The sequence below is a fragment of the Muntiacus reevesi genome, chromosome 22, assembly GCF_963930625.1.
Source record: "Muntiacus reevesi chromosome 22, mMunRee1.1, whole genome shotgun sequence".
Lineage (NCBI taxonomy): Eukaryota > Metazoa > Chordata > Mammalia > Artiodactyla > Cervidae > Muntiacus > Muntiacus reevesi.
In genome coordinates, this window is record NC_089270.1 from 43,907,509 (window position 1) to 43,928,241 (window position 20,733).

The window sequence follows — 20,733 nt, forward strand, 5'->3', positions numbered from 1 at the left end:
TAATATATTTTCATCTTACCTATTCACCCAAAAGGATTCTAAAGTTACTAGAGCGAAGTATGGTATGAAGCCCTGTTTTGTTCATCCTTGCTGCCAAAAACTTGGCAAAATAAGGGCTTGGCTACAAAATATTTTGAAAAATTTTGAAAAATTATAAACTCATAGGTAGTTGCAAAAAAATTATAAGCAAAATACTTTGAAAAATTATAAAGTCATAGGTAGTTGCAAAAAATAGTAGAGAGGTTCTATGTACCCTTCACTCAGGTTCCCACAATGATTACATCTTACATAACTATGGAATAAGGTCAAAACTAAGAAACTGACATTGGTGCAATGTGTGCTCTAAGTCCATCCATGTTGCTGAAAATGGAAAAAAAAATTTTTTTTATAGCTGAGTAGTATTTCATAAGCCTGTATATGTATCACATCTTGTTTATTTGCTTTAAACTTTCAGCTCTCTATTAGTTTTATTAATAAGTATGTTCAAAATATTTTGACTGAGAGCATTTTAATCACAAAATTAACATGTTACTACTAACCCAGTTAAAATCTTACTCAACAGAACCAGTAGCAGCAATAACTGAACCCCTATAAAATTATATTTGGTACACACCTTTGAATTGTCTCAATATCTACAGCATCAGTTCCTGCTTCCAAGCTCAGGGATACTGGGAGTTCTTTTATAATATAATATTTGCCTACCAGTATCTTTGTGGAGTTGAACCATAGAGCTACAAAAATATGTTTTAGAAGAATTTTTGTGCGACTTTACTTTCAGTGAGACTTATACAGAGTCTCATCTATTCTGTTTGAACAACATGTAGCATGTCTGCAACGGTGTCAGATTTACAGCTCATACAGATTCCCCACAATCCTGTATCTGTGTGGGAAGTGTGGAAAGACTAGAAGCTATGGCAGAGGTTGTCATGACAGATGAGATGGGCTGGCTTACTAGATAAATTCAATCCTCTGAAGTGACAATCTGAGTTGCCCGTGAGTGTGTTTGCAACTGTAAGAGAGACTGTACCTTGGATGATTGTAACCAACAACTTCAACAACTCTTGCAAGGTGTATCAAAGGCAACTTGTCATCCATCAAACAAATCTCACTTCCTATGAATTAACAGGGAGGCAGAGCTGTTCTGTTTCCTTTGTGTGGGCACAAAAAGTCACCAAAATGAAACTTTGCTAACGTAAGCTTTCCATCATAGGAGATTCCTCCAGTCATAGTGAGAACCCTTATAATGTTCTTGGACCCTTATAATGTGTGGTTATATACACAAAGTCTTAATAATTTATAGATTTGATATTTTCAGTTGGTCCCCAAATTATCCATCCACTTGCAGAATTTTGATATGCTGTGGCATGAAGATAATAAAAAACAACTCTTTGTAAATTGCATATCACTTCATGCATCTCTCCAAGGATTACTCTGTACTCATATTCAGTCTCTGCTTCCCCAATGTACTGTTTTGTGTTACATCAGCAAGAATTTCTATGGATCTTGACAAATCTTTAGAGAATTCTTTGGCATAATATATCATCTGCTTTCTGGAGGTGTAGGTTGAAATGAGCACCCTTTTTTTCATTTTCTTTTTGGTCACCTTGAAGTTTGAATGTTCCAGAGAATGAGCTGTTCCATTATTCTTATTTTCATATCAAATTCCAACATTAATCCAGAGACTAATGGTGCATATGACAATCCAGAGTTTCCAGAGGCCACTCTGAGTTCATTTTCCAAACATGTTACTTATGTTTCAGGAACATTCAGGGCAACTTGTATAGTGGTTTGTGTATTTCTCAACCCGTTGTCTCTGAGTTAGAATGACAACCCACTGGCCCATCTGATCAGGACCCTCTCAATGAAACCCCACCGCCACTACCACACCATGGGCATCAGCATGACTTAGACATCCACTGCTCCCATCTCTTCTCAATGTATTTTAACTTCTGTTTTATTTTTTCAATCTCTTTTCCTCTCTGCTGAATATTGAGTAGTTCTTCAATTCTTTCTTCCAGTTCATTAATACTCTTTTCCATCGTATCTAATGGTGTACCCATCCACTTAGTTTTTCTAGTTTCATTTACTATGTGTGTTTCTTTTCACCTAGGAATTTTATTTGATTCTTTTGTAAGATTCACTTGGTCAAATTCTATAATTTCTGGTATCTTGTTATACTTGAAATATTATCATTTCTTTATAAGAGAATCAATCTGCTTACTTTATATTTCTTAATTTATAATTCTAATATCATCTATTCTTGTAGCTATAATCTTGTCATTTGTTATTGATCTTGCTCTTGTTACTTATTCCAATGACTTGTTTTCTCTTGCAGTTTTTTTTTTTACTTTAAAAAATTTATTCCTATTGTGTTTTTATAATTTTTATATTTCAGTTAGTTTGTAATTACCTGAGGAAACTATTTGAGGTCTTGATTTAAGAATATTTATCCAGGAACTTGTTATGAATATTGAATCACTTTAAGTTAAATTCTACAGCTGAGTATTGTGGGACCACAATTCTAGTTTCTGGCTCTAAACCATCATGAAGACCACTTGTGAACAGCAATTTTCAAGACAGACTCTATCCAGTGGTGAGCTTGAGATAAGAAGATTTCTTTACTGTTTTCTTTTGTGGGTTAGGTTTTCTTCTTTTGGTTTACATTTGCATTAAAAATGTCAACTTCTGTGTCCTGAACTACTTAAGATGGATCTTTTTCTGTCTTCATCTGGTTTAATGTCTAGGCATTGTATCACCAACCCTGCTTGATGCCAATTAAAATAAAGACCCTAGGCCACCAGTGGTAAGTTAATAATCACAGGATGGTTGGTTACCTCTGAAGATTTGTGCTTTCTTGCATTTTTAACCTCTGGTGATTTCCATCATTTTCCTGATAGCTCAGATAAGCATTTTAACATCTTTTATCCATGCATTTTTAGATGTTGTGAGCCAAGGAGATTCCTTGTGATACTTATTCTTTAGTACTTTGGGAAGTAGAAATTTGAGCACTATTCTTAGGTACTCTAATTTACAAGGTTTCTGTTGTAAGGTAAGTTATATTGAGGAACTGAGATAGTCCTCATCACTCTCCTACCCACACCACCAGATAAAAATCCTCGAGACACATCAGACTCAAACACTTGAGCTATTAGGGCCAAGTTGCCATTTTACCCCATTACAGCAAGACTGCTGCCCCAGTGCAACACTAGATAACTTCTTTCAGTAGAAGATAGACTGAACATAAAGTAAGGAGGGACAGTGTCTGGGTTATGGATGGGCACCCAGCATGAATTACTTATTTTGAGTTTCACAATAACCTAATGAAATTAGTAGCATTGCTTTCATTTTATAAGAAAATTGAACCTCAAGAACATTAAGCAATTCATCTGAAGGATACAGAAGGAGTGAAATGTTCTGAAAGATCACCCAGGCACATCTTCCTAGAACAGGCCTTCAGAAGACCTGAGGGTTAACCATTTACTTACTTATCCACTCATTTGTGGATTCGTTCAAGAAATCCTTCTTTCTTTTTACAAAAATTTTTATTGGGGTAAAGTTGATTTAAAGAAACTTTTCTTGAGAACTTGCCACGTGTATGACATTGTGCTAGACACTGACCTACAAAAATAAAAGAGTTTAGATTTTGCATTCTCATATAGGAAGGCTCAGAAATGACTAGATCATAAGTTATATGACTAGGGTTATGAGACCATTGGGAAGGGTGTCACCCTGGAGACTGGCTCATGTATAGTTTGGAATGGAAAAGGGAAGATGGTTCCTGATCAAAATGGGTGGTGAAGTAGATGTAGGAACTTCAACAACAAGTAAAGGAGCAGTCTTTCTTGTTTCAGGAGCTGACTTCTTTTCTTTTTCTAAAAAGAGGAATATTAGAACTCAAAACGATTGTCTTTAAGAAGGATTTATTCTTTCTAGTTACCAGGTGCAAAGCTGTCTCAGTACAGGACCGGCTCACTTGCTGGATGGGATAGATCAGTAATGGTTTGGTTATCCAGCCTGTGGTCTTTTCTAAAACTGAAACATCACACAGGAAAAGACTTGTCTAGTACAACTGCTTATAATTGCACATTCCTCTTGATCACATAAGTCCTTATATCAGGAGCTCTAATCCAATTTTCTTAGACTCCATCTCCCTACTGGCCAACACAGGTTCCTTGCTGGGTCTTGCAAAATTAAGCTATAAGCTTTTCTTCCACCAAGAGTTCGAATCTAACCACAGATGTCAGAGTTAATCCCATTACCTTCAGGCACTCTTAACCCCCCTAGAAAAGTAAATTTGTTTTGCTGCCTTTTTTTTTTTTTTATGATGAGGAATTCTCCTGTACTCAACAACTTTCTTCACATTGTTGGTTACACTTAATTGGGTTTATCTTTGTCTAAAACGACATGATGGACAGGCCTTTTGGCAAGTGTTCTGTGTTTATTTCTAGGGCTTAAAATGTGGGTCATAGACACTGCTAAAGACTAACTGTCCGCTGGGAATCTTTGTCCCAGTCTACCTGTTTATTCTAAAAACAAAACTGTCATCAATGACCCTGGAAAACAGAACCTGGAACTTTACGGATGTTGTACCAGTTACATGATATCACAGTCAAACCGAGTATGCCCAGTGGTGTTAATTGGGGTCATCTTCCAACATACTTTTGAGGTCTGTGATTGCTACCTCTGTAATTGAAGTCTCTTAAATGCTGCCTACTTATCAGTAGTTCAAACTGACCCTTGGTCTTTTAGATAAGTCACTTAGCATCAGAGTTGGACATTTAATTTGAAATTGGGGTCTTTCCTAACTAAACTTTTGTTGAGTGATGGCCCGTATATCTGTAATTCTTGGCAGTACACTTTGGACAGGACAGAAAGGTTTGTTTCACATCCTGACTGGAATACTTTGTAAATGTGTAACCTTGGGCAAATTACTCAAACTCCATTAGAGTTTCTTTATCCACAAAATTGGGACAATAATGTTCATCTCAAATATTTTTTTGTGAGGAATAAGCGAAATAATGTATGTAAAAATTTAGCATAGGACATGACTTAGAGTAAGCACTCAATAAATAGAAATTGTTCTGATTTCCTTACTAATTAAGGGCATGATGTCCACAGTTTTGACACGAATGGGTTGCCAATTATTGCCAAGGAGAGGGAAGCTACAGATTTACACTCAAGGTTGTAGAAAGAGCAAAAGAATCCAAGTTGGTAAACAGATTTTATGCACTCATCTCTGCCCAGGCTTTGGCAAATAATATTGCAAGAAATGTGAAACAAAGGGGAGGACTGCAGAAAGTGGAGTAGATTGAAATCATACGGCGGTTTTGCAGTCTGTTACCAAAGCCTGGACCCATCATTCCTCATTATGTCCACTGCTTGCAGCTCCTCTTTGCTTCCCAGTCTAGGATTCCTGAGACCACTTTGCATGCTAGGCATTAGGTCTTAAAGCACCTAGGGGAGTTATGTTGGGTGTGGTGGTGAAGGAGACGTGCTGAAGTGACTAGAAGAAGAGTCCAGCTACATTAGCGTGCCAGGGGCTTTGCTGGGAGCCTAGGAAACCATGCCACACCCATCTCTGTCCTCAGTTTGTGTACCACAGGCCAGTGGATGAGAAAAGCAAGGCAACGTCACTGTGGAGCAGTGAGCGCCATGCCGGTTTCAGCATAGGGTTCTAGAAGCCACAGCTAGCCCTCCTGGACATCAGAGGTAGGGATGCCAATGCTGAGAAATAAAGGTGTAAATAAGTAAGTAAGTAAAGTCGCTCAGTCGTGTCCGACTCTTTGCAACCCCATGGACTGTAGACTACCAGGCTCCTCTGTCCATGGGATTTTCCAGGCAAGAGTACTGGAGGGAGTGAGCCAAAAGACAGACGTGTGTGCACATGCGTGAACCTGCCCCTGTGCGCTTAGTGGGATGTAGGGGAGGCAGGAGGGTTCAAAGGAGATGAGAGATGGAGTGTTTGGAAGGTGCTCCTGGTATGAAGATACAACTCGTGTGGCACTTGGAGGTGCAGTCATATGAGAGGAACTGTTTGCCTAACTGCTCTTGGTGCCTCTCCGTGTCTTGTATGGGACTCGGTCAGCTAGGGGAGATTCCTAAGTCATGTGGAGGGTCCTCTGCTCTGAGGATGCCGCTGTGAGAGACAAATCCCTTCTTCCCAGCTTCTCTTTGATCTTCCTTGTTTCCTTCTCCCAGTCTTCTCCATCTCCTCCCAAAGTGTTTCTATTGAAATCCTAAGCTTTGTCCTGGAGTTCTGCAGCTTGTGGAGCTTTCAGGGAGCAGATTCCCAGGGGTAAGGTCAGGAATGGAACCACCACCTTCCTGTCAAACTGCACCCATGCATCGGGCAGGGACAGTTGCTGTCTGAGTTTGCTGTCATGTCCAGCCCATTTTGGCCCTCTTCCTAATCCCTGGGACCTCTTTGCCGACTTCCAAGAGAAGCTGGTTCTTTCAGCTCCTAGTTTGGAAAAGACAGCATAGTCCTTTCTTCCTGCATCCCAGTTCTGTCTCAACTCCTGATGGGAACTGTTTTACATTCCCCTGAACCCTGATTAGGAAAAGTATTCATTACCCACTATTCACAGAAATCTCTCTGCCACAATAGTCAGCCTCCCTCCTTTCTCTCTCTCTCTCTCTGTTTGTGTGTGTGTACATATACACACACGCTCATTTAACCCTTCAAAAAATCATGTGAAGTAAATGTGATCATATCCACTTTTTGCAAATAAAAATATTGGGGATCAAAGGCATGATTTGTCTAAGATCACCAGCTAGTGAGTAGCAGAGACTCCATGTCAGGTCTGATTCAAAAGCCCCTGAGTTTTCTTTTGTGTTTTTTAAAAAGTTTTTCTGATTATGAAATATTTATGTAGAAGAACCCAAATAATACCCAAAAAAAAAGATGCAGCCTCTTATATTCTTACATCCTAACTCACTATTGACATTTTATGTATTTATCCTGTTTTTATCTTACGCAGTTTTAAATAAATTTTTATAAAATTGGCTCATATGTATGAATGTATATATTATTCCAACTTAATTGGGGTATAACTGACACATAATACTGTTAGTTTAATGTGTACAATGTGATGATTTGGTACACATATATTGTGAAATGAATGTCACAGTAAAATTATTAACACATCTGTCTCACAAAACTATCATTTTTTTGTGGTGACTGTATCTAAGCTGTACTTTCTTAGCAACTTCAAGTATGCAGTATAGTGTTGTTAATTGTAGTCATGCTGTACATTACATCCCCAGAACTTTTTCATTGTATAAATGAAAGTTTATATTCTTTTACCAAAATTTCCCCATTTATCCTAACCCTCACCCCTGGTAGTCACTATTCTAATCTATTTGTCTTTTTAAATTCCATATATAAGCAATCTCAAACAGTATTTGTCACCCTCTGTCTGACTTATTTCACTGAACATAGTATGCATATATATATTATACATGTACAGTACACATGGGTTTCCCTGGTGGCGCAGATGGTATCCTTACCATCTATAATTACCATCCACCTGTAATACAGGAGGCCTGGGTTGGGAAGATCCCCTGGAGAAAGGAATGTCTACCTACTCCAGTATTCTTGCCTGGATAATTCCATGGGCAGAGGAGACTGGCGGTCTACTGTCTATGTCAGACACTATATAACTTTCTACAACAAATTAATTTCGAGTTAAATTATACCTATTCAGACTTTTATCAGAATTATATAAACTGAATCTCTTTTAACAATAACTTGTTAAAAATATTTGCCGCTTGTTTGTTGATAAACGATTCCATCACTGTTTAGATTTATAGTTTCTGAATTCCTACCATATTATTTTTCAAATGTGTAATGATCTGTTAATATTTGCTAATTTCCTTATTTTTAGAGCAAATGTTGGGCTGGCAAACTACGGTCCATGGACCAATCTAGTCTGTCATCTGTTTTGGTAAACAGAATTTTATCAGGACACAGCCATACCTTTTTATGTATATATTGCCTATGCTGCTTTGTATTTATCTATCTATTGCTTTGTATTTATGTATTGCCTATGGAAGATTTGGGCTTCCCTAGTGGCTCAGATGGTAAAGAATCTGCCTGCCATGCAGGAGACCTGGGTCCATCCATGGGCCTGGAAGATCCCCTGGAGGAGGGCGTGGCAACCCACTCCAGTATTCTTGCCTGGAGAATTCCATGGACAGAGGAGCCTGGTGGGTGACTGAGTGACTAACACCATGCCTGCTTTGTGCCTTTTTGTCAAGTTACGTGATGGTGACAAAAACAGTATGATCTGTAACACCTAAAAAACTTCACCATCTGGATCTTTACAAAAAAGTCTTGCCACCCTGCTCTAGAGAATAGGCTCCTGTATTGTCAATCTCCTATTCCCTTTATCTGGGATTTTCAGTACTCTTCCTGTAAGTCTTGAGTTGATTTTTTTCCTGCTGCTCAGAGAGAGATGTATCTGGACTAGGTGTATGTCACTAAGTGGGATGCAGGGATTTCTCTCCATTGTCCTTGTTGATCACTAGCCTTTTGGTTGAGTCCTTCTCAGATTTACAGAACAGTGATTGCACATTGAATTCCTAATCCTCTGTATCCAGCTGGGGCTAGTGTAACCTGGCTCTGGAGTTCCAAGAGAGAATTTTCTGTCTTCCATCCACAGTTTTCTCTGTTACAAATCATTAATAAAATCATTGGCTCCTCTATTACTTTTGAAAGGCAAGACAGTTGTCCCTTGAACAATGCAAGTGTTGGGTGTCCACCCCTGAGCAGTCGAAAATCAACATTTCCCTTTATAGTCAGCCCTCCGTAACCATGAATCATGTAATACTGAGGCACATATTTACTGGGAAAAAATCTGCATATATAAATGGACCCATGCAATTCAAAGCCATGTTGTTCAAGGATCAACTACATAATATAATCTTTAAAAGCACAAATTCTGTAATCAGATTGGTTAAAATCACAAGTCTATCACTTACTAACAATGTGGATTTGGGTAAATTATTTTTTCTTTGTTTCAATTTCTCATCATCTGTAAAAATCATAATAATTTACAATACAATACAATACAATAATCCCTAGATTATGCTATTACCTTTCTCACAAGTGTTGTGAACAAGACAGCTCGTGCTCACTAGGATATCCAGGAGCTCCTTGACATTTCCCAGGTGTCTGCTGTGATTGAGGCCATGTGACCAATTCTGGCCAAAGGCCTGGGAGTAGAAGTGTCATGAATCACTGCCAGACTGGGTCAGGTAGGAGCTGGTTTGCCTTTCCATCTCTCTTCCTCTACCAGGCTGCCCTTAAGTAGTATCACAAGACAGAGGGTGTCGGAATCTTTGAGCTACCAAGTGGAGGATGATCTCTATTTACTCAAATCCAACTTTGCATAAACAACAAATAAACTTAGGTTATGCTAACTATGAAGATTTGGGGATTATCTGTTTCATTTTACCACAGCACAGTTTGTACCAATACAGGGTTGTTCTAAACACCGATTAATACATAAAAAGCACTTGGATTAATGCCTAGATTATTAAGTGCTATAAAAATGTTTTCCTTTTCCCCCTCCTCTTCTTCTTTTTAAAAGAACCAGAATTCTTAGCATGGACCAGTTTTTTTTCACTTAAAGCTTTACCACTCTATTCGCTATTCTACTTGTGATGAACCAGCCTCATATGGAAGCATTTAACACACACACACACACACACACACACACACACCATCTTGTCTTAAGGAGGTTAATAGTCTACAAGTAGGGCCAGAAACTTGGAAATAGAGTAAGATAAGAAAGAGTTCTCTATCTCAAAAGACAGCAACCCACATATGAAGTTCTGCTTAGACAGTGTGTCTTCAAGCAAGAGAAAGAAATCTATGTGTCTTAGGACTTTCCTCAGGTTGCTAGGACTGCTGTTTCGTGAGGGAAAGCACGAGCAGGCTATCATTTTGTTTGCTCGGTACACTTCCATTTGCCTTACAGTTAGGAAAAATTTCTCCCAGACTCTGCAATAGGCTGATTTTATCTTTCAGTGTTAATAATTTTCATCTTTTTAAAAAAAATTTTCATCTTTTTCTAAGTCTCCAATGGTTCTTTCTTAAACCATCAGTCTTGTTTTCAACGTCCATCCAGTCATCTTTCTTACTCAAATTATACTCAGGCTATACATTCTCAATGAAGTTATTTTAATTCCAAACCTATTTTCTTTGATTGCTCTTTAAATAGTTGGAGGATGGAACACCAGAAGAAGAGCTTTGATTAAAAGAGTAGCTGTATATGGGAAAAGAATCTTTAAAAAGAGTGAATATATGTATATGTGTAACTGATTCACTTTGCTATACACCTAAAACTAACCCAACATTGTAAATCAACTATACTCCAAAAAAAAAAAAAAGAAACTCTGAAAATATAAGAAGGGAGTGGCTCAAGTTCAGGATTCTTTGTCCCCCATAGTGTTACTTATTTCAAATAGCAAGCCATCCTTGGTTTCTTCTCTGACGTATCAAGTGTGCATAATCTAACTTCCCCATTCTTAGTATAGTAGCACTCTACTGTTCACAATCCACATCTTGAGCCCCGGTGTAGTCTTTCCATGTTTTGGACTCGTAAATTTAAGAACATGTAAACAGGCCAGATTTAGTCGAATAAGTAGGGAGCAGATCATGAAGGGACTTTAGCACCAAACGTGGGTCTTTGCATTGTAGAGGATGTAGTAACTTAATATAATATGCATTTACGAAGGGTGATCCTGGTAGGAAACAAGGAAGGAAATAAAGAAAATGAGGCTTGAAAAGGTGTGAATAGAAATGTGGGTGTAGCCCAAGAGCATTTGGTTTACCCCCTCACCCTTCAGAGAATGGAGAAGAAATACGAACTGTTGTCACGAAGGTAAAAATGATGCACTTGGTGTCTGGTTGAAGAAAACAGGTAGGATGATGCCAGTTTTCTGACTTGAATCACTATCACTGTGAGTCCTGGTGCCCCTTATTCATCAAAATTCAACTGACAAGAGGAAAAGATTTTTGGAGAAGAAGGTAACTTATTTTGCATGTGTTGTGTTTGAGATATCTTGGGAATATTCTGTTGACACGTCTGAAAGGCATTTGGATATGTAGACCCAGAACTCAGGCATTTGGATCTACAGGCCTAGAACTCAGGCGTTTGGGTATACAGGTAACTAGAATAGAGAGGAGGAGGGAAACAGTGTCAGGTGACCATTAACTTTGGGGAGATGTCTGAGAGATGGCAGTGCTGCAGGAGAACCCTGAGGGGTGTGAATAAGCAACAGGGATCCGAGAAAGAACAGCAGTGTTACTGAAGGGTAACTTTAGTCTTCTGTGCCCAAAACACTCCGGGGTTTCCTAGAGATTCTAAAGGGGGGAGAATCTTAAGTGAGAGGAAGTAGGATCCTAATGTTCAGTCCATGGGGACTTTAGAGCCAGCAAAAGCTGACATATTAACTTTCTCTCATTAGCCCCTGTACGCAGAATGCTTTATGCATTCATCCCTCAGGGGTTACCTTATTATTCAGTAACAGAAAAGCCTCAGACTTTCCTCTTCAAAGCATTATTGGCCCTTTACTTCTTTCATTCATGCAGAGCCCAGGGCCGCATATGGGGGCAGCAGCTTGTGGAAGTAGCAGGGACTCTAGAAACTTTCAATTCTAGGTTTAAATTTTGGGTAGTAACTTACTAGCTAGAATACATGGGTAAAACTGCTTTGCTTCACTGAACCTCTCTTTTCTTATCGCTTCACATACTCTTGAGGTAAAATAAGGTAATATAAAGACATTTGACACAGTTAGTTTTCCCTATCTTTGTTTTAACTGATGATGTTTTAATAGTTCTTTTATGCTTTAGTGTCAGCAGCTCAGTCAAAGACTTTTTTCAGTAAAGAGCACCTTTGTGCCAATACCTTTCACTGAGGTCTGAGAACCTGACCCTCATTTTACTGCATGTTGGTTTTAAGCTTTCAAGGTGTGTCCCTGATAGGTTCTGACTATCCAGATAGGGTCTTCTTTCATTTTGATGAAATTCCAGCAAACCATTCTTCAACAAAAATACTCCTTCCCATCGCCTATTAATGTGGCCCGTGGAAACTGCAGTCGAGTTCTCTTGTGGTTCAGTATTGTCTGACGCGGTTTTCTTTGTTTGAACCCCGTGAATGGAGATACTGCTGCTTCTCTGTCTGCCCATGAAGGCCACAACTACCTCATTTATCTCCTTGAGGTTTGTGATCGCAAATTCCTAATTACCCACTACAGTCCTTGATTTTTTTAACGAATCAATTTATTTTAATTGGAGGATAATTGCTTTACAATATTGTGATTTTTTTTGCCATACATTGACATGAATCAGCCACTGGTATCCATGTTTCCACCTGCCCACCATCCTGAAGCCTTTCCCAACCTCCCTACCCCCCCCACCATATCCCTTTGTATTGTCCCAGAGCCCTAGCTTTGAATGCCCTGCTTCATGCATCGAACTTGCACTGGTCATCTATTTTATATATGGTAAGACACATGTTTCAATGCTATTCTCTCAAATCATCCCACCCTCGCCTTCTCCCACAGAGTCCAAAAGTCTGTTCTTGTATATCTGTGTCTCTTTTGCGGCCCTACATGTAGGATCGTCTTTACTTCATAAACCGTAGTCCTTTGCCTGGGGAAGCATATGGATTCCTCTAGTTGTGTAAATGGTCCAGCCATTTTACCGAAATGTTCAAATATCCCTCGGCTATCTGAAGTTAGAGGTTCCTATGAAAGCTTTCCTAAGCTGAAATAGCCTAAAGTGAAGAAGCAATTACCTGAGGGCATGTCTTGCTAACAGAAGCACAAAATAAATGAAGATGAAGCACAGAAGCTCACAGACACAGTTCAAAGGTATGGAGACTGATGCCAAGTGTAGTTCCCAGGAAGGAGCTTGAAGGTATCCTCCCTCCGCTCAGGTGCATGCCTCCTCTGTAACGGTTGCTGTAAGACCAACACTAAATGCTATTTTCAATTTTTGTCTTTCTGTGTGATAGCAAAAACCTCTTCAGATTCCTTTTGGTTAGATAAAACAGGTACTAATGTAAATCTTTCATAACAGCTAGGTGGAGTAAAGTGAACTCTCGAAAAGGACGGACTGCTTGGACCTGATAAAAGACTGGGCCCTGTCCATCAACATACTTGTGATCCTGGCTTGGTTATGGCTGCCATGGGAAAAGTAATCTTCTGGACTTTCTGAAATGAATTTTAGAGTGTTTTATTCTAGATTCTTAAACTAAGCATCTCCTTCTCTTTGTCATTGTTAGCCTGGGACCCAGGGCATTGAGTACATTTGGAAAAGCTGAACCACAGTCCCTGACCTTGGATTGCAAAGGTATCTTCAAGGTGAAGCTTCTGTGTTAGAGGATTTCCAAAGCAATCTTGAGAGACCATTCTCTCTTGACCAGCCCTTTTGGTTTTTCGGGAAAATGAGCCACTACCACAGCCTTTCTCCTCCATACCATTGTTTGTTAATTCTTTATCCCTTTCAAGAGTTAAATGCGCAATGTTTTATAGCCTGACGTAGGCCCATATCAGGCTATGCAGTACTGTTTCCTCTCAACTACCTTCAGGAAAATAACCCAAGATATCACTCTCATGAGGCATCTTTTCTTATAAGTCCTGTTGTTCTAAATTACTTTAAAGTTAGAAACTATGGAAGATTATTTTACAATTCTGTGAATAGCATTTTAGCTTACTGAGAGGCTTTTAAACATAATCATGGCTTCCTTTTTTATCTCTAGAATTACCGTTCTGTTTTCTGAAGTTACTTTAAGGATCATCTTTCAGAAGGAAAACAACTTGACATATACACCACTTCTGAGCCTGTTTATCCAGAGTGGAGGGTGAGAACAATAATAGGCATGAAAAACAATTTCATGGGTGTTAAGCTGTGGCTCCAGGTTTCACCTTCAAGGAATCAGTGTCTCCGCTGCTGCTTCTGGGGGAAGACAAGACATGAGATGGAATATTGCTGAATTTGCTTTCTGAAGAAATGTTTAGAAACACCTACTCTTCACTTTGCATCTTTTCACTGGCGCACCTGATTAAACATCTTTAAAAGTGACTGCAAAGTAAAAAAGCCACCACAATAAAGACCAGATGTAAATGTGCCTACTGGAAAAGGGAGCAGATTGAGGTGGGAGCTTGGCGTGTGGACTAGGAAAGGGATGATAAATGGGGCAGCCAGAGATATGTCTCAGGAGAAGGCTGTGGAGATCATTCTGGAAACTTCCTCAGTCTCTGGTCTATGCCAGAAAGGTTCAGGCTGAGCCAAGAGCTCATAAATATCTCTGGTCAGTGAGTTAGTCATTTAATGAATAAGGAAACGATGCACGAGCTTCAAGGTTAAAGGTTAACAGGCAGGGTTTCAAAAACAATTTCATTAAGTAGATACTAATAGATTGCAACTTACATGTTCCCACATTAAAACAAAAAATATACCTTTGAAATTTTTCTTCTAACCATCAACACTACCAAGAGTCATTAATTTTTTTAATATATCTAATATGCAAAGTGCCTTGTTAGTACATTATGTAATCATTAAATATTAAATAAACTTTGGAAGTTAAATCAGTGAAATAAGGCTTTAAAAAGGTTGTACTAGTTGGAGAAATATTGCAAGATTTTTAAATCTTTAAATTACTTCTCAGATAGTCTTAATTCTCTCCATTTTAAAGAAATAAATATTTGAAATTATAAAAAAGAAATAATAAACTGGTTCAACTGAATGAATCTATCCTGGATTCAAAATTATAAAATAGGTAAGAGTGAGAGACTGAGGATAGCTGAAACTTAACTCCTAGAGGAGAACATAGGCAAAACACTCTCTGACATAAATCACAGCAAGATCTTCTATGACCCACCTCCCAGAATATTGGAAATAAAAGCAAAAATAAACAAATGGGACCTAATGAAAATTAAAAGCTTTTGCACAACAAAGGAAACTATAAGTAAGGTGAAAAGACAGCCCTCAGATTGGGAGAAAATAATAGCAAACGAAGCAACAGACAAAGGATTAATCTCAAAAATATACAAGCAACTCCTGAAGCTCAATTCCAGAAAAATAAAATGACCCAATCAAAAAATGGGCCAAAGAACTAAACAGACATTTCTCCAAAGAAGACACACTGATGGCTAACAAACACATGAAAAGATGCTCCACATCACTCATTATCAGAGAAATGCAAATCAAAACCACAACGAGGTACCATTACACGCCGGTCAGGATGGCTGCTATCCAAAAGTCTACAAGCAATAAATGCTGGAGAGGGTGTGGAGAAAAGGGAACCCTCTTACACTGTTGGTGGGAATGCAAACTAGTACAGCCACTATGGAAAACAGTGTGGAGATTCCTTAAAAAACTGGAAATAGAACTGCCATATGACCCAGCAATACCACTTCTGGGCATACACACTGAGGAATCCAGATCTGAAAGAGACTCGTGCACCCCAATGTTCATTGCAGCACTGTTTATAATAGCCAGGACATGGAAGCAACCTAGATGCCCATCAGCAGATGAATGGATAAGGAAGCTGTGGTACATATACACCATGGAATATTACTCAGCCATTAAAAAGAATTCATTTGAATCAGTTCTAATGAGATGGATGAAACTGGAGCCCATTATACAGAGTGAGGTGAGCCAGAAAGATAAAGAACATTACAGTATACTAACACATATATACGGAATTTAGAAAGATGGTAACGATGGCCCTATATGCAGGGCAGAAGAAGAGACGCAGAAGTACAGAACAGACTTTTGAACTCTGTGGGAGAAGGGGAGGGTGGGATGTTTCAAAAGAACAGCATGTATATTATCTGTGGTGAAACAGACCACCAGCCCAGGTGGGAGGCATGAGTCAAGTGCTCGGGCCTGTTGGGCTGGGAAGATCCAGAGGAATTGGGTGGAGAGGGAGGTGGGATGGGGAGCCGGGATGGGGAATACGTGTAACTCTATGGCTGATTCATATCAATGTATGACAAAGCCCACTGAAAAATTAAAAAAATATAAAAAAAAAAGAAAGAAATAAAAGAGCCATATTGTATGTAGGATATAGTAAATATTGGGAAGTTATCTGTGTATACATTGATCTTCCTGAGCAGACAGTGGTTCTGTAGATAGTCATTCAGGGAAGGACCTTGAATTCATCTTTCTGTTTCTCATTGTGCATTAATTCAATAAATAGGTGTTGAATTCAACTCAGTGTCACACTGGCATTATGGTTATACACTGGGTTTGCAGAAAAAAATCAGTGAAATTTTTTATAGTATATTGAATCATAGTATTTGAATTATAGTATTTGAATCAATACACTTAAGCTCTAAACTCTGTGCTGTAGATCCTCACTTTACTACTCCATGTTGGCACCGTACAAAGAACGGAATAATGTTGGAAAAAGATGCTATAAACTTTCTAGATAGGAAGCATTTCATTCCATCTGGAAATTTCAGGGAAGACCTTCTAAAGGAGGCATAATGTGAGCTGAAAGACCAGTTGGATTTCATCAGGTGGGGAAGAAAGAGATCATGAAGAGTGAGGTGGGTTTGCATAGATGAGAAGAGGAGATGTGAAGGATGTTTTGGATAACAAGAAGTAAAGGGAAACAATATGGAAGAAAATAAGCTCAAGGCAATTTGAGAAAATAATGGACAGACTAGTCTGGCTGGAGAAGACAGATGTTGTGCTGATATAGGAGATAAACTTGAAAAGGTACAGATGATGGTGGAATGAACTTGATCTCTGAAGACAGTGAGAAGCTATTGAAAACTTTAAGGCTAGTAAACCACATAAGTAGAAAATCTTCCTGGCTTCCTCTAGACCAAAAATGGACCTCAAGACTTGGAATCCTATCTTGCCCAATGACTGAATTTAGTTAGAAGTTAAGCTCAAATATAGAACTTGACTTTCAAGGGTCTCAGATCTCAGTTATACAATTATGCTATTTTGTTTATTTTCCTTTTTTATGTAAAAACACTATTTCAGGCCCCAAGAAGATATTAATGATTAAAAGAAAAATAGTGTTATCCTCATGGAGCTAACAATCTAGAGGGAGAAAATATAATGCACAGGATGAAATAAATAAAGAAAATGTGTGAATATTTTGAATATATTGCATATCTGAAAGTTGCTAAGAGAATAGATTTTAAAAGTTCTCATTGCAAGAAAAAAATTATTTTTAACTATTAAGATGATGGATGTTAACTAGATTTATAGTGTTGATCATTTGGCAGTATGTACAAATATCAACTCATTATGTTGTATACCTGAAACTAATATTATATATCAGTTATAGCTAAATTTTTGAAAAAGAATGAATCACATAAATGTGCACATTTGTGCACTAAGTTTCTGGACAATGGCACAGACTTAAAAGAATCTTAGTAAGAATTCTTAGTAAGAATCCCCATTCAACAGACCTTAAGGGAAAGTCCATTCTATCGACTATAGTAAATGTTATATATATAACATATGCTATATGTATATATATATACTATATATGAATGTTAGCTAATGATAAAAGGAAAGGATAAAAATAAAAAGGAGAGGGAGACAGGAAAAATTAGAGTATTGAATTTTAGATAGGATTTCCAAAGAAAACTTGTCTAAGAAGGTGACTCAAGTAAATATTTGAAGGAGTTGAGGATGAAACCGTGTGGATATTTGGAGAAAGAGCTTTTGTGGGGGAGGGAAGAGCAAGTGCAAAGGCCCTGGGGTGGGGGCATGCCTGGAATATAAGAGGAAAGACGTGGAAGGAGAAAGGATGTGATTAACAGGAGGTAAAGTGAGTGATAACACTTCAACACTGTGGTGTTGGAGGAAGACTCTTGAGAGTCCCTTGGACTGCAAGGAGATCCAACCAGTTCATCCTAAAGGAAATCAGTCCTAAATATTCACTGGAAGGACTGATGTTGAAGCTGAAACTCCAATACTTTGGCCACCTGATGGGAAGAACTGACTCATTTGAAAAGACCCTGATGCTGGGAAAGAATGAAGGCGGGAGGAGAAGGGGATGACAGAGGATGAGATGGTTGGATGGCATCACCGACTCAATGTGCATGGATTTGAGTAAACTCTGGGAGTTGGTGATCGACAGGGAGGCCTGGCGTGCTGCAGTCCATGGGGCCACAAAGAGTCGGACACGACTGAGCGACTGGGCTGAACTGAACTGAAAGTGAGGAGGTGGCCTTCCCAGGTGGCACTAACGGTAAAGAATTCGCCTGCCAATGCAGGAGACATAAGAGATGCAGGTTCAATCCCTCGGTTGAGAAATCCCCTGGAGGAGGGCATGGCAACCCACTCTAGTATCCTTGCCTAGAGAATCCCATGGACAGAGAAGCCTGGCAGGCTACAGTCCATCGGGTCACAAAGAGTTGGACACGACTGAGCGACTCAGCACTCACACAAAGTATGTGAGGTAAGTGAGAGATAGATCACATGGCCCACACAGGTCACAGCAAAGATTTAGCTTTTACTCTGGGGCCACTGTATTCTGTGAGCAGAGGACTGACATGATCTGTTAAAATTTCAGTGGAATCGGTGTGGCTCATGTGTTGAGAATAAGCTATGAGGATGAGCTTGAGGTCGGAGACAACAGCAGAAGCAGGAAGACCTGTTAGGAATAGGGTGGCAGCAGGAGAGAGGGTATTCAGTTTTGAATATATTTTAAGGTGGAGTGTATAGAATTTTCTTTTGGACAAAATATGGAGGAAGAGAAAGAGAGGAGTCAGGAACAGCATGGTGGATATGCCTGAGTGACTAGATTATGGGAGGAATTGTTTTCTTTTTGATAGCAGTGGAAGACGAGCCATCAAGGGCTTAGTCATAGATGGGATAGGCTGGCGAGTTCTGGTAAACATCCAAGTAAAAATACCAGCTGTGAATGAAGATAGATATAAGATCTGGGGCACAGGAAAGGGGTTTAGCCGAGACACACACACACTGGATCATAGCACACGGATGGTATTAAAGCCATAAACTAGATAAGATCATCTAAGGGGAAAGATGGCTTCCCTTGTAGCCCAGTTGGTAAAGAATCTACCTGCAGTGCAGGAGACCAAGGTTCGATCCCTGTGTTGGGAAGATCCCCTGGAGAAGGAAATGGCAACCCACTACAGCATCCTTGCCTGGAAAATCTCACGGACAGAGGAGCCTGGTGGGCTGCAGTCCATGGGGTCGCAAAGAGTCAGGCATGACTGAGCAACTAACACTTACTTACTTATTTACTTAGGGGGAAAGAAGCGCTCCAAGTACTGATCCCTGGGTATTGAACATTCAGAAGCAGGGAGGGTTGGGAGGGCAGGGAGAACCAGCAAAAGAGTCCAAGAAGGAAGGCTTTTAAGATGGGAAGAGAACAGAGTGAGTGTGATGTCTTAGAAACCAGGGCAAGAAAGTGTTTCAAGGAGAAGAATGTTATCAACTGCGTCAAATGCTGCTGATGGGGAAAGTCAGATGAGGCCTGAGTAAGGAGGCCCTGACTTAGCTACATGGAGCTAAGTGACATGTAGCAAAGAAGAGCAGCTAAGGTCCAAAGTGGAGTGCAGCTCAGTGCTTGGAGAGGCTGACCCTGACTATTCTGTTTTAGTAACGTCATTCTTGTGGTGTTTTCTTAGGTGGGTACCTGGTGGGGAAAAGGCCCCTTTTAAAAAAGTGCTTCTGTGGTCTTTTGCCTGTGCATGGATTTTATCATGTGTTCATTTGTGGATTCAAGTGGTTTTTTTTTTTTTTTTTTTTTTTTTTTTTTTGCCAGAAGACATATTGATGGAAGCCTCCTTTGGGCAAAGGCATGGTGCTAACTGGTGTGCTGGGTTTTGAGGTTAGAGGAAATTCAGAGAAATAGGAGAAGTAATTCCAGTGGCTCCATCACACTTCCTTTGTCATTCATCCTGGAAACAAGGCTCACTGTGGTGTCATTCATCCTGGAAACAAGATGTAACTAGGTTGCCTCACACCCATCCAAGAGCGGGCAGGCGACCTAGGCTTAGCCAATCAGAATGCTGCTTCTCCTCGGCTGCAGTGATTGGTTCAAGGGCCAGCAACCACGCCACACCAAAAGCTCCACCGTCTAGCACCTGCATCCAATAGCATCCCAGGCTTGGGGAGGACTGGGCTGTGAGTGGCAGAAATGGGGAAGTTTTCAGCTTCCCCAAGAGGCCCCAAACTGGCAGGGTACGGAAGGCAGGTGGCCGTGTGCTCTCCAGAGGACAAATGGCAGTCTCCAGCAGCAAGTGGGAAGCTGTGACTGCAGGGAGATCCTTGGCCAAAGGGCACGTCCCACCGGGAACCTCCCTTTCCGACGTGGCCCCCCTCAGCTGACTCTTGGTACTTGGTTGGACCGACCTCAGGAGCGGCCTGGCTGTTTTGCATTATCAGCATGTATTACAAAGCCACATGATAAATGACGGCCTGTTTCCTCACTTCTGTTTTCGAGGGCACCACAAAAGGACATCACACTCAACAGTCATGCTGGACCAGAACTCCCTCCGCCCCCACTGTCCCCCTGCGCCCCCTCCGCCCCCCCACCACATGAGTAAGATTCTCCCCCAAGCGTGATTGATCACAGGAATGGCAGGACTCCAGCTGAAGCTGGGGAGAGAGGAAGGATGGGCACTGGGATTAAAGTGGATGGAAAAGTTAAAAAGAGTGAGAATTTTTATTTTTGCAACGTGCCCCTCTGCTAACCATTATTTCAAAGCTTCCTGAAT

The 20,733-nt window shown here is 39.9% G+C and overlaps 1 pseudogene; it reads right to left on the reverse strand.

Annotated features, from left to right (window-relative positions):
- Positions 1-640: 640 nt before the first annotated feature.
- Positions 641-20,395, reverse strand: LOC136152762 (mitochondrial-processing peptidase subunit beta pseudogene; annotated as a pseudogene).
- Between the last annotated feature and the right edge of the window lie 338 nt (positions 20,396-20,733).